The sequence below is a fragment of the Phalacrocorax aristotelis genome, chromosome W (genome assembly GCF_949628215.1).
Source record: "Phalacrocorax aristotelis chromosome W, bGulAri2.1, whole genome shotgun sequence".
Lineage (NCBI taxonomy): Eukaryota > Metazoa > Chordata > Aves > Suliformes > Phalacrocoracidae > Phalacrocorax > Phalacrocorax aristotelis.
In genome coordinates, this window is record NC_134310.1 from 26,883,786 (window position 1) to 26,896,856 (window position 13,071).

At 45.6% G+C, this 13,071-nt stretch overlaps 2 long non-coding RNA genes across 2 annotated transcripts in view; one reads left to right on the plus strand and one right to left on the minus strand.

The window, feature by feature from the left end:
* Positions 1-13,071, minus strand: part of LOC142049855 (uncharacterized) — a 704,768-nt gene that overhangs the window by 171,392 nt on the left and 520,305 nt on the right. The window lies entirely within an intron of this gene.
* LOC142049571 (uncharacterized) lies at positions 4,452-10,429 on the plus strand. Its single transcript, XR_012657760.1, has 3 exons — positions 4,452-4,570; positions 5,212-5,323; positions 7,740-10,429. It is a non-coding gene; the product is annotated as an uncharacterized LOC142049571 (long non-coding RNA).

The window sequence follows — 13,071 nt, forward strand, 5'->3', positions numbered from 1 at the left end:
CAACACCCTGTAGTAGCCTGAGTTCTCCATCTGTAAGTTGCTGTTGAATGTGATTCCTTGCAGCTCCACTGTGTGCTCAAAGCTGGTCTCTCCCGTGGAACGACAGGATGCCAGAGAGGGAATGTCATGGTTCAGCCTCAGCTGGCAACTGGACACCACGCAGCCACTTGCTCATTCCCCCCCACCCCTGTGGGATGGGGAAGAGAATTGGACGAGCAAAAGAACTTGTGGGTTGAGATAAGCACAGTTTAATGATGACAATAAAATAATAATAATAATAATGATTATGATAATAATGACAATAATGTTATTATAATAAAATGGAAAAGGAAGGGAAAGAAAAAAAAGGAAAAAAAACAACACAGAAACACAAACGATACAACCGCTCACCACCCGCCGACCGATGCTGCCCATCCCCGAGCCGTGATTGCTTCCTCCCTCCCCCGGCCAGCTCCTCCCAGTTAACATACTGGGCATGACGTTACATGATATGGAATATCCCTTTGGTCAGTTTGAATCCGCTCTCTTAGCTGTGCCCCCTCCCCTCCCGGCTTCTTGTGCACCCAGCAGAGCATGGGAAGATAGAAATGTCCTTGACTAGTACAAGTGCTACCCAGCAACAACTAAAACATCAGTGTGTTATCTCAACATTTTTTTTCCATGCTAAGTCCAAAGCACAGCACTATACCAGCTAGAGTGAAGAAAATTAACTCTATCCCAGCTAAAACCATGACAGTATCCACCCCTTATTCCATATCATTTACATCATGCTCAGGTCCCATACTATTCAATACAATTTCAATAATCCCTACCCACCTTCTCATCCTTTAACAGGATATACAGATTTTCATTTATCATTCCCCTAGTTTATGGACCATGCCTGTGAAATGTCCATTGAGTTCATGACTTCGGGTTTCATCAATAGATGAGTCTTTCAGAGAGGTGCTGTGTGTGGTGTCGGATTGTTGCATGCTGAAGTCAGCCCTTGTTCCATCACCGCTGCACTGGTAGTTCTTGTTCTCTCACTGCTGCACTTTGCTTGGTTCAATTGAAAGTTCATTTGCTATTATTAATAATTGGGAGATTCCCACCATGACACCATTCCATTGATATGGCATATAGCAACCATAGTAGTGATGACATACAACATTATATAGCAATTAACAGCATATTATTCAGTTCATTGGCTGTTTTCACCCAAAATCAAATCCCCTTGAGGTACACACCGGACTCCTCCATCCTCCCACATCACCCACCAAGTGCACCCAGGTCCTCGAGCAAAAGCAATCCCACAAATGGGTTTGCCTTTGCCTGAGGCAGGAATAACCCAGACTGTTTTGCCCAACATATTTTCTACGTGCACTACAGGGACTCTATCCCCTTCCACAGTACGTAAGGGTTCTGATTGGGCTGGGCCAGCTCGCCTGGCAGATCCCCTCGTGTTGACTAACCAGGTGACCTTTGCTAAGTGTGTATACCAGTGTTTAAATGTTCCACCCCCCATTGCTCTCAGTGTAGTCTTTAATAGTGCATTGTACCGTTCAATTTTCCCAGAGGCTGGTGCATGATAGGGGATGTGATACGCCCACTCAATGCCGTGCTCTTTGGCCCAGGTGTCTATGAGGCTATTTCGGAAATGAGTCCCGTTGTCTGACTCAATTCTCTCTGGGGTGCCATGTCGCCACAGGACTTGTTGTTCAAGACCCAGGATAGTGTTCCGGGCAGTGGCATGGGGGACAGGATATGTTTCCAGCCATCCGGTGGTTGCTTCTACTATGGTGAGCACATGGTGCTTGCCTTGGTGGGTCTGTGGGAGTGTGATATAGTCAATTTGCCAGGCCTCCCCATATTTATACTTCAGCCATCGTCCCCCATACCACAGAGGCTTTACCCGTTTCGCTTGCTTGATTGCAGCGCATGTGTCACATTCATGGATAACCTGCGCAATAGCGTCCATGGTCAAGTCCACCCCTCGATCATGAGCCCACCTGTATGTTGCATCTCTCCCTTGATGGCCTGAGGTGTCATCGGCCCACCGAGCTAGAAATAGTTCACCCTTATGTTGCCAGTCCAGATCCACCTCAGCCACTTCAATCTTGGCAGCCTGATACACCTGCTGGTTGTTTTGATGTTCTTCAGTGGCCTGACTCTTGGGGACGTGAGCATCCACATGCCGTACCTTTACAACCAGGTTCTCTACCCGGGCAGCAATATCTTGCCACAGTGCGGCAGCCCAGATGGGTTTGCCTCTGCGCTGCCAGTTGCTTTGCTTCCACTGCTGTAACCAGCCCCACAGGGCATTTGCCAACATCCAGGAGTCAGTATAAAGATAGAGCCCTGGCCACTTTTCCCATTCGGCAATGTCTAAGGCCAGCTGGATGACCTTTACCTCTGCAAAATGTCTCGATTCACCTTCTCCTTCAGCAGTTTCTGCTACTTGTCGTGTAGGACTCCATACAGCAGCCTTCCATCTCCGGTGCTTTCCCACAAGACGACAGGACCCATTAGTGAACAGGGCATACTGCTTCTCATTTTCTGGCAGTTTGTTATACAGTGGGGCTTCTTCAGCACGTGTCACCTCCTCCTCTGGTGGTATTCCAAAACCTTTGACTTCTGGCCAGTCCATGATCACTTCCAAGATTCCTGGGCGACTGGGGTTCCTACTCGAGCCCGCTGGGTGATCAGTGCAACCCATTTACTGCATGTAGCATCAGTTGCATGGTGTGTAGAGGGGATGTTTCCTTTGAACATCCAGCCCAGCACCGGCAGTCGGGGTGCCAGGAGCAACTGTGCCTCAGTACCAACCACTTCTGAAGCAGCTCGAACCCCTTCATATGCTTCCAATATCTCTTTTTCAGTTGGATTATAGCGGTCTTCGGACCCTCTGTATCCCCGACTCCAAAACCCTAGGGGTCGACCCCGGGTCTCCCCTGGCACTTTCTGCCAGAGGCTCCAGGTAGGGCCATTCTCCCCGGCTGCAGTGTAGAGCACATTTTTTACATCTTGTCCTGCCCAGACTGGCCCAAGGGCTACTGCATGAACTATCTCCTGTTTAATCTGTTCAAAGGCTTGTCGTTGCTCAGGGTCCCATTTGAAATCATTCTTCTTCTGGGTCACTTGATAGAGAGGGCTTACGATCAGACTGTAGTGTGGAATATGCATTCTCCAAAAACCCACAACGCCCAAGAAAGCTTGTGTTTCCTTTTTGCTAGTTGGTGGAGACATGGCTGCTATTCTGTTGATAACATCCATGGGGATCTGACGACGACCATCTTGCCATTTGATTCCTAAGAACTGGATTTCTTGTGCGGGTCCCTTAACTTTACTTTGTTTTATGGCAAAACCAGCTTTCAGAAGGATTTGGACTATTTTCTCTCCTTTCTCAAAAACTTCTTCCGCTGTGTTGCCCCACACAATGATGTCATCAATGTATTGAAGGTGTTCTGGAGCTTCTCCCTGTTCCAGTACAGTCTGAATCAGTCCATGGCAAATGGTAGGACTGTGTTTCCACCCCTGGGCCAGTCGATTCCAGGTGTACTGGACACCCCTCCATGTGAAAGCAAACTGTGGCCTGCACTCTGCTGCCAGAGGGATTGAGAAGAATGCATTAGCAATATCAATTGTGGCATACCACTTGGCTGCCTTGGACTCCAGTTCGTATTGAAGTTCTAGCATGTCTGGCACAGCAGCACTCAGTGGTGGCAATACTTCGTTCAGGCCACGATAGTCTACTGTTAGCCTCCACTCTCCATTAGACTTCCGCACTGGCCATATGGGACTGTTAAAGGGTGAGTGGGTCTTACTGATCACTCCTTGGCTCTCCCGTCGACGAATGAGCCCATGGATGGTGATCAGGGAGTCTCGGTTGGTGCGATATTGCCGCCGGTGCACTGTTGTGGTGGCAATCGGCACCTGTTGTTCTTTGACCCTCAGCAACCCCACCACAGAAGGGTCCTTCGAGAGGCCAGGCAAGGTAGACAGCTGTTTAATTTCCTCCGTCTCCAAGGCAGCTACACCAAAAGCCCACTTGTACCCTTTTGGGTCCTTGAAATACCCTCTCCTGAGGTAGTCTATGCCAAGGATGCACGGAGCCTCTGGGCCAGTCACAATGGGGTGCTTCTGCCACTCCTTCCCGGTTAGGCTCACTTCAGCCTCCAATACAGTTAGCTCTTGGGATCCCCCTGTCACTCCAGCAATGCTGATGGGTTCTGCCCCTATATAGTTTGATGGCATTAAGGTGCACTGTGCGCCGGTGTCCACTAAAGCTTTATATTCCTGTGGGTCGGATGTGCCAGGCCATCGGATCCACACAGTCCTGTAAACCCGGTTATCCCTTTCCTCCACCCGGCTGGAGGCAGGGCCCCCTTAGTCCTGATCATAGTATTCATCACTCACTTCCTGTAAATATGAATCACGAGTGTCTCTATTAAGATCAGACGGGAAATCAGCACTTCTGCTCCTCTGTCTGGGGAATTGCTTATTGAAAATTGGAGCAGCAGCTCTCCTGGAGAAACTCCACTGAGTGATTGTTCTTCCTTGCAGCTCATGTACCCGTGCCTCTAGGGATGAGGTAGGTTTTCTATCCCACTTCTTCATGTCCTCTCCATGTTCACACAGGTAAAACCATAGGGTGCCCTGTCGTGAGTATCCCTTTTCTTGAGCAAAGGGACACTTACTCCTAATGGCTGAGATACTGGTCCGTACTGGTGGGGAGTAGGACATATCTTCTTTGAGTTGCTGGACCTCTCGGGACAGTTTGTCAACAGCAGAGACGAGCAAGGAAGAGAGGTTCGCTTCATATTCCTGGAGTCTAGCAATCAACTCCGCCATCGTTGGTGTCTTGTCATCTTTCCAGGACATCACTGCCAATGAGTTCCCATGCGAAGATGGTGCGCTCCGTACAAACTTCCGCCACACGGGTTGTGTGCACTCAGCTTCATCTGGATCTTTGGAGGACCATTGATTGTCCAGGTCACCATAAATCACCTCAAGCACGGCTAATTCCCTTAGATGCTGAATGCCTTTCTCCATGGTCATCCATTTTCCTAGGCGAAATACAATATCTTCTTTGAATGGATACCTCTCTCTCACTGTGGACAGGAGTCGCCTCCAGAGGCTGAGGGCTTGTGTTCCTTTTCCAATTGCTTTATCAATGCCCCCTTCCCTAGAGAGGGATCCCAGTTGTTTGGCTTCCTTCCCCTCTAATTCCAGGCTACTGGACCCATTATCCCAGCATCGGAGCAGCCAGGTGATAACATGCTCACCTGAATGACGGCTGAAATCTTTCCATATATCCCGCAACTCACTCAAGGGTAGGGATCGGGTAATTTCTGTTTCTTGTACGCATTCTTCCTCTTTCTCCTCCTCTTCTTGTGATGGCCCTGGTTCCTCATAATCTCTTTCTAAACGATTTGACCTTCTCTTCCATGATTTCTTCTTGCGTATAGGGGTGACTGATACTGGCACAGGTTGGTCCTCTGGTTTAGCTGCAATGCTTGTCACTGGGGTTGGAGTAGCTGCAGTATCTGTCGTGAGGGTTTGAGTGGCCGCAGTGCTCGTCACTGGGGTTGGAATAGCTGCAGTGTCTGTCGTGGGGGTTTGAGTGGCCGCAGTATTCGTTGCTTTCCTTGTCTTTGCCTTTTAGATCCAGGAACCTTCTCTTTCCCTTGGGGGTACTGAATAGTGTTAAATAGGGCTCGATAAGCATGGGCCAGGCCCCAGCACATTGCAGTTATTTGTATCTCTCTGGAATTGCCTGGGTGACAACATGCTTCCTCCAAATGTTCTACTAATTTTTCAGGATTCTGCACTTGTTCAGGGGTGAAGTCCCACATCACGGGGGGTGCCCACTGTCTTAGGCATTTGCCCATACTATCCCACATACCCTGCCACGCATAGCTATAGGGCCTTGGGGCAGATCTCTGGATGATATTCTTAAATTGCTTATTAACCTCAGACAGAACCGACACTGTCTGCCAAAGCAATATCAACAGATATATCTTGACTACCCAAGGATGTTCAAGATACTGAAAAGTTGTTGTAATGAAGGAGGAGGCATTACATAAGATAGTAGCTACAGTGCCATTCTCTATTTCCTCCATAAAAACTTCTCAGACGAGGAGGTATAATTGCTAATTGTCTCCATGAGGTGGCAGCTGAAGTACAGTAATGGCTTTCATGCAAGACCTAAATAACCAATAATGGTCAAGGCCAGTGTTTTAATAACAAGTCTCCTAGGCAAAATATCTCTAATCACTGCAGAGCACAGCAAACTGCAACAACCAACGGCAAGTTTTAACATGTACTTTACAATCGGCATGGTAAAGACTGGACAAACTAATACTGAGAGCAGATGAATCAATGCTGTGACCAGCAACTGTTATTATCTCAAACCCTTCGTGCCCCACGTTGGGCGCCAAAATGGACTGTCTAGGTAGATGCATCAGACATCTCTGGGGCTTTTGCTGTGGGAACCATGGTTTTAGCTCTGAGGCAAGTGCCCACCATCCTGGCAGAGACCTAGAGAACTTCCCCGGACTGTGGGCCTACAAGCAGGATGCAGTGCCTTCCCTCCTTGCCCTGCCTGTATGAACTGATGCGTCACGCCCTGGCTGATGCGCCACGCCCTGGTTGATGCGCCACGCCCTGGTTGCTCATCCTGGTCGCTTGTGCTCCCTGGGGGCCATTTAAATTTCCTGCGGTTGCTCCTGGCAACGCCCAGGCCGCATCATCCTCGCTCACAAGAGCTGCAGGACTTAGTGGGCTGCTTTTCTCTTCCTCGGGTTTCCCTGGCTCTAGGAACACCCTTGTCTGCCCCAATCTAGCGCCCAGCCATGGAACTTACCATTGCTGCTGCTGCATTTGTTGCTGACTGACCAAGCTGTCGGTTACACCATGTTTAAAAAGGAAAAGGCTTTGCTAAAGTCCCGGTAGATAACAACCACAGCCTTTCCTTCATCCACTAGGCGGGTCACCTGGTTATAGAAGGAGATCAGGTTGGTCAGGCAGGGCCTGCATTTCATGAAGCCATGCTGGCTGGGCCTTATCCCCTGGTTGTCCTGCATATGCCTGTTGAGCACACTCAAGATGAACCACTCCATAACCTTCCCTGGTACCAAGGTCAGGCTGACAGGCCTGTAGGTCCCCAGATTCTCCTTCTAACCCTTCTTGTAGATGGGCGTCACATTCGCTAGTTTCCAGTCATCTGGGACCTCCCCTGTTAACCAGGACTGCTGATAAATGATGGAGAGTGGCTTGGCAAGCTCCTCTGCCAGCTCCCTCAGTACTCTTGGGTGGATCCCATCCAGCCCCATGGACCTGTGTGCATCCAGGTGGTGCAGCAGGTCGTAAACTGCTTCCTCCTGGATTATGGGGGTTTTATTCTGCTCCCCGTCCCTGCCTTCCAGTTCAGGGGGCTGAGTACCCTGGGGATTACTGGTCTGACTGTTAAAGACTGAGGCAAAGAAGGCATTAAGTAACTCAGCCTTCTCCTCATTCTCGGTGTTGATGTTCTCCTCTGCGTCCAATAGAGGATGGAGATTCTCCTTGGCTCTCTTTTTGTTGTTAATGGATTTGTAAAATCATTTTTTGTTATCCCTTACAACAGTGGCCAGATTGAGTTCTAGCTGGGCTTTTGCCTTTCTAATTTTCTCTCTGCAAGACCTAATGAAATCTCTGTACTCTTCTTGAGTTGCCTGCCCCTTCTTCCAAAAGTGGTAAACTCTCCTTTCTTTCCTGAGTGTCAACAAAAGCTCCCTGCTCAGCCAGGCCGGTTGTCTTCCCCGACGGTTCGTCTTTCAGCACTTGGGGACAGCCTGCTCCTGCACCTGCAAGACTTCCTTCTTGAAGAAAGCCCAGCCTTCCTGGACTCCTTTGCCCTTCAGGGCTTCCTCCCAAGGGACTCTCCCAACCAGTGCCCTGAACAGGCCAAAGTCTGTCCTCTGGAAGTCCATGGTAGTGGCTCTGCTGACCCCCTTCTTACTTCGCCAAGAATCGAGAACTCAGTCATATCATGGGCGCTAAGCCCAATATGGCGCCCGACCACCACATCTCTGACCAGTCCTTCTCTGTGAACAGGAGGTCAAGTGAGGCACCTTCCCTGGTAGGCTCACTTACCAGCTGTGTCAGGAAGTTATCTTCCACACACTCCAGGAATCTCCTAGACTGTTTCTTCTCTGCTGTGTTGTATTTCCAGTTGATGTCCAGTAAGTTGAAGTCCCCCACACGACCAAGGGCTACCGTTTCTGAGACTTCTGCCAGCTGCTTGTAGAATGCTTAATCTCCAGAACTCCAGAACTATGTGCTCCCCAGCAGGAGAGTAATGGAAGGTCACTTCTCAAAAGAACATGAGTCAGGTTTTTTTCTGTGTCAGCTTGGTTCAAGGTGCTCTGTATGCCACAACCTGACATAATGGGAAATCAGTTACAGGCCTTGTCTAGCTAGAAACTAAAGGTGTTAACATTTAAAATTCCGGTATCAAATGATTCCTTGTTTTAAGCATAATAATTCAACAAGTCAGGTTAAAGGGAAGATCACCTGCTAGCTCACTGAAGCTAAAACTGGCCATTTGGGGATCCCCAGTGTGACTGGTGGAGAAAAGAACATTATGGCAGTATAACTATTATTACCAAGAAAATATGTTGGTGCCCAGTTTAGTTTCATGCAGAAAATAAAACCAGGTCATTTTATCAACATTCATAAGTTTTATTTCAAATGCAAACTATGTAAAAAGCAACCCCCTTTTTGGCTTTACTCCTTCATGATTAAGTGAGAATAGTGAGATAGATAGCATGGGAGATTCGCTTCACTTCTTCCTGTCTAGAGATATATCCTCAGTGAAAGAAACCAAATAAACAGGCACTTTAATACAGTGTTCCTATTTTTCTCCTCCTCCTAGGATAATAGTGTCTCATTACCCATCACCCTTTACCTCTCCCAGGCTTTTTGGAAAAGATGGCCAGGAAAATCAGATTTTCTTCTCACACACATGAAGAATCCATATTACTTTCACCATAAAGATGAAATTTGCTCGAAGAGCAGCAGTTAACAAAAAAAAAAAGGAAAACTCCTGTCATAATAAAAAGCCCAACTTTCCCCAAACTATTTAATGTAAAGGACACAGCTCCTAGGATTTCTCTCTCTTAAAAATACTTCTGGGCTTTTAAAGTTGAAATGGCTGGTTTTGAATATAAATGCCATTAATAATCTCATGATTGAGTAGAGTATCATAGGCTGAGGAAAATATGGAGACTGATGGGGTGAGCTGTTGCTATAGTGATTCTGATAAGATACTTTCCTTGTCCCCATGCAACCATAATAAAGTCTAATTTAAAAACAACACTTGCATTAATTATATCTTTTCCTGGTATCCTGGCATAGAAAAACATATATAGAGAAATGAAGAACTGTACAACACAGTAGATTCCTTGCTTTGGGGAGATTTTTGAATCTCAGCAATTTCTAAATATGTCAGGTTAAAACTTGCTATATTAAAGCTCAACAAAGGGTTAGTTCTGCTGGAATCTTTACTCATCTCTCTGAAAAACGATTAACACAAAGGCTGTAAAAATGGAATATGTAAGTAAAGTACTGTTTTGATTGTTACTGTTTTGCTAGTCCAGCTATGCTCATCATTACTTCAACTAATTCTCTACCTGCTTGAAAGCTGGTACAGAAGTTATTGACTAGATTAATTTTTCAAACTGAAAAAGAAATTTTTGTGAAAGCCTGTTTGTAATTGGTAATTGCTGAAATTATCTTTGTACCTGGTTCACTGTGCAGAGTGAGAGAGAGATCTCCTGCTAAAAAGTGCCAGAAGATCAGTTCCTAGCAGAAAGCTAGTACCTGCTAGCTGCATGTTGGAAGTAAGTTTAGAACCTTCTGGGTACCAAAGAGTCCTTATGTCACGGGCTTTCTTTAACCAGGGCTATCTGTGAGAGCATGTGATTTTAGGAAATAAATTGCTTCCAAGCTAGTTAGATGCTTCATTTCTGAAAATAAATGCCTTCAGATCCTTTAGAAAACCTCCATCTCTTATCCACCAAAACATGCCATCATTAAAATCAGGTGTATTCCCTCATCCTCGCAACAAGACAGCTCCCCCAGCACATTAAGGGCATCAACGCCAGGGCAAAGTGCATAGCCATTGTTAGAATTAACGTGTTCCCAAGCTCAGCAAAATAAAGAGATAAGCAGTGCAGCCAGCAAACTCCATGACCTGCACAGAAGCTTGCAACTTAATAACTACTATAGCTATAGCACACTCAATTTAAAACTGCCATTGTCTCAAGCTCCACATTGGGCACCAAAAAGGACTGTGGTGGGTTGACCTTGGCTGGCTGCCAGGTGCCCACCAAGCCGCTCTATCACTCCCCTCCTCAGTGGGACAGGGGGAGAAAATAAGATGAAAAAAACTCATGGGTCGAGATAAAGGCAGAATGCCCCTCCTCCTTTCTCTTAGCTTTTACTGCTGAGCATGACATCATATGGTACGGAATATCCCTTTGGTTATTTTGGATCAGCTGTCCTGGCTCTGTTCCCTCCCAACCTCTTACCCACCCCCTGCCTACTGGCCTTTGTGGCAGGAGGGTTGTAGAGACAGCCTTGATGCTGTGGGAGCACTGCTCAACAGTAGCCAAAACACTGGTGTGTTATCAACACCTTTCTAGCTACCAATACAAAGCACAGCACTATGAGGGCTGCTATGGGGAAGTTAACTCCATCCCAGCCTGGCCCAACACATAGTGCTAAGCTTAAACTTAACCAGCACACCCCTTTCACATGATATTAAAAAGGAATGCTTTATGGATATGCATAAAAAATACTGTCAACAAAAGCCAATAATGGAAGAAAACAACCTATAACTAACTGGACATTGCTATTACAGTATTTGCGAACAGCAACTTTTTAATGGTGTCTAATGTACAGCCTAAATTTAACCTAAAACAAAATTAACATCATTTTGTCAGAGACCTAACTCACTGAGAGCTGGAATCCACATTGTAACAATGTTGTGTTTTCCATTTATTCTACTCAAATTCTTTATGCTTCACAAAATATGTCCCAGAAATACATCACACACTAGCTTCAAATTAGTGTAATGTTATACCCACTGATACAAGCCTTGACGCTTTTCAGTTTGGTCGCAGTTAAACTTGCACAGATTACAAGTGATGTATTCCTCTGGCTTGAGTATCAAAAACTGCAATATAGAAGCATCTGAGCAAACCACTTATTCTGCAAAGTTGTTTGCTTTCATACCATATGCAGCCTAAGCAAAAAGAAGGTGCTGGCAAGAGTGCGCTACAGAAATACAAATACTGAATGGATCTTACTAGTCAATTTAAGCAAGGGAAGAGCCAAGCTTTACATTTGCTGCAAAACACTTCACAAACTGGATTTGCACCATTCAGGTTTCACCTTTTCAGATTTGCTGCCATAGTCCTACAGTTCAAGTTAACCTAATTTTGACCTACTACCTGTGCCCTTTTCATTCTTCACTGCTATAGTGATAGTCCGATTTCCTTGTTCATTGGTGTCCTTCTGCACCCCATGAGCAAAAGGGAGGCAGGGCTACATGATAAGCTGTCAAGCAGAACAAATGAGGTTTTCATATGAAGCATAAACACCTGCAACAGAGGGGACAAAATACCTGATGCTCTCCTCTAGTTTTAGCCACAGCCACTGACAAAAAGGCAACCATTTCCAAAAAGTGAACCATAGGTGTATAACCAGGTCTTGGCTACCAAGCAGTCTACCATGAATCTGTCTATATTTCATGCAACATCTCAATGAGCAACAGTTTGTTGATTTTTTTTGCTCTTCCAATCATACATTTTCCTGAGAAAATATTTTTAGCAATGAGAAATAAAAATCCTGGAGTCCTTCATGATACATTTTTTTAACTGTTCCATAATCACAGTAAGTTATCCAATCACAGTACTTCAGAGGCTAACTTCTAGTTAGTGTAGCTCTTAGTGTATTTAACTTCTAAGCCCAGTGGAACAGGAATGTCCTTTATTCCATTGTGTATGATAGCAAGCAAATTAAGGAAAAACATGGCAAAACTGACTCAAGCATTTTGTCAGGCAGTTTGAAATTTGTGGGGTCTTACCAGCTTTGTGATTGTTTTACTCTTAGATAGTTTCTTGACTGAGGTAACACAGGAAAAAAGATACTAGTGCCTTTGTCCTTCTCTCCATCAGTCTACACTATAAAACCAGCACATGACTTGCCATCATTCAGCCATACTGACAATCTTCTTACGAAAGGTGGTGCAGAACGGGAATTTTCATGCAGTGGAACATCAGAGGTCCACTTTGGTTCCAGTTCAGCTTCTGTGGACCCCACAAGAGCTGATACTGTTTCCACAGTAGGAAATCGTGAAACTGCTTGTATAGGTATTATTAGCACCCACATTAGTCTCCTGGATAAATTTTTTTCAAACATTGTAAAAACCCCACCAAAATCAATAGAAAGACAGACAGAAAGAAATCCCTTTCCATGCTAACCTGTAATATGGCCCGGAATGCTTCAAAACATTTCACATTCTTAATGGATCTCTAGTCCCACCTTCTTATAAGCATTACTTTAATTTACAAATAAGAGATAAGAAATTAAAACAAAATCCTGAGTAAACCCAGGTAAGTGGATCAGCTTTACAACATGTACACTCAACCCAACATGCATTTTCAAGTTAACAGCTGTGGCAGGCTACACAACTCCTATACCCAACATCCGGACACTAGAGAGCCAACACTACTTTCTGCGTATCTTTCATCCCCAGCTCCTAACTTAAATTTTCACAGAATAAAATTGACAAAGTCAAAACCCATGTCCAAGTTCTAAATATCCTGTTCTTAAAAATCCATTTTCAACAAAATACTTGTTCTTGCCTTATGAGAAGCTCTTCCACAGTTTCTTGTATGTTCTACAAGTCATGACCATCCTGAATCACCCCGCAGAAAACCATCTCTAATGGCAATGAATCAACACCATACCTTATCTCATAAATTGCCTTCACTCTCTCTTTTATTACTGAATACAGTAAGATATTCACAACCACTGACATTC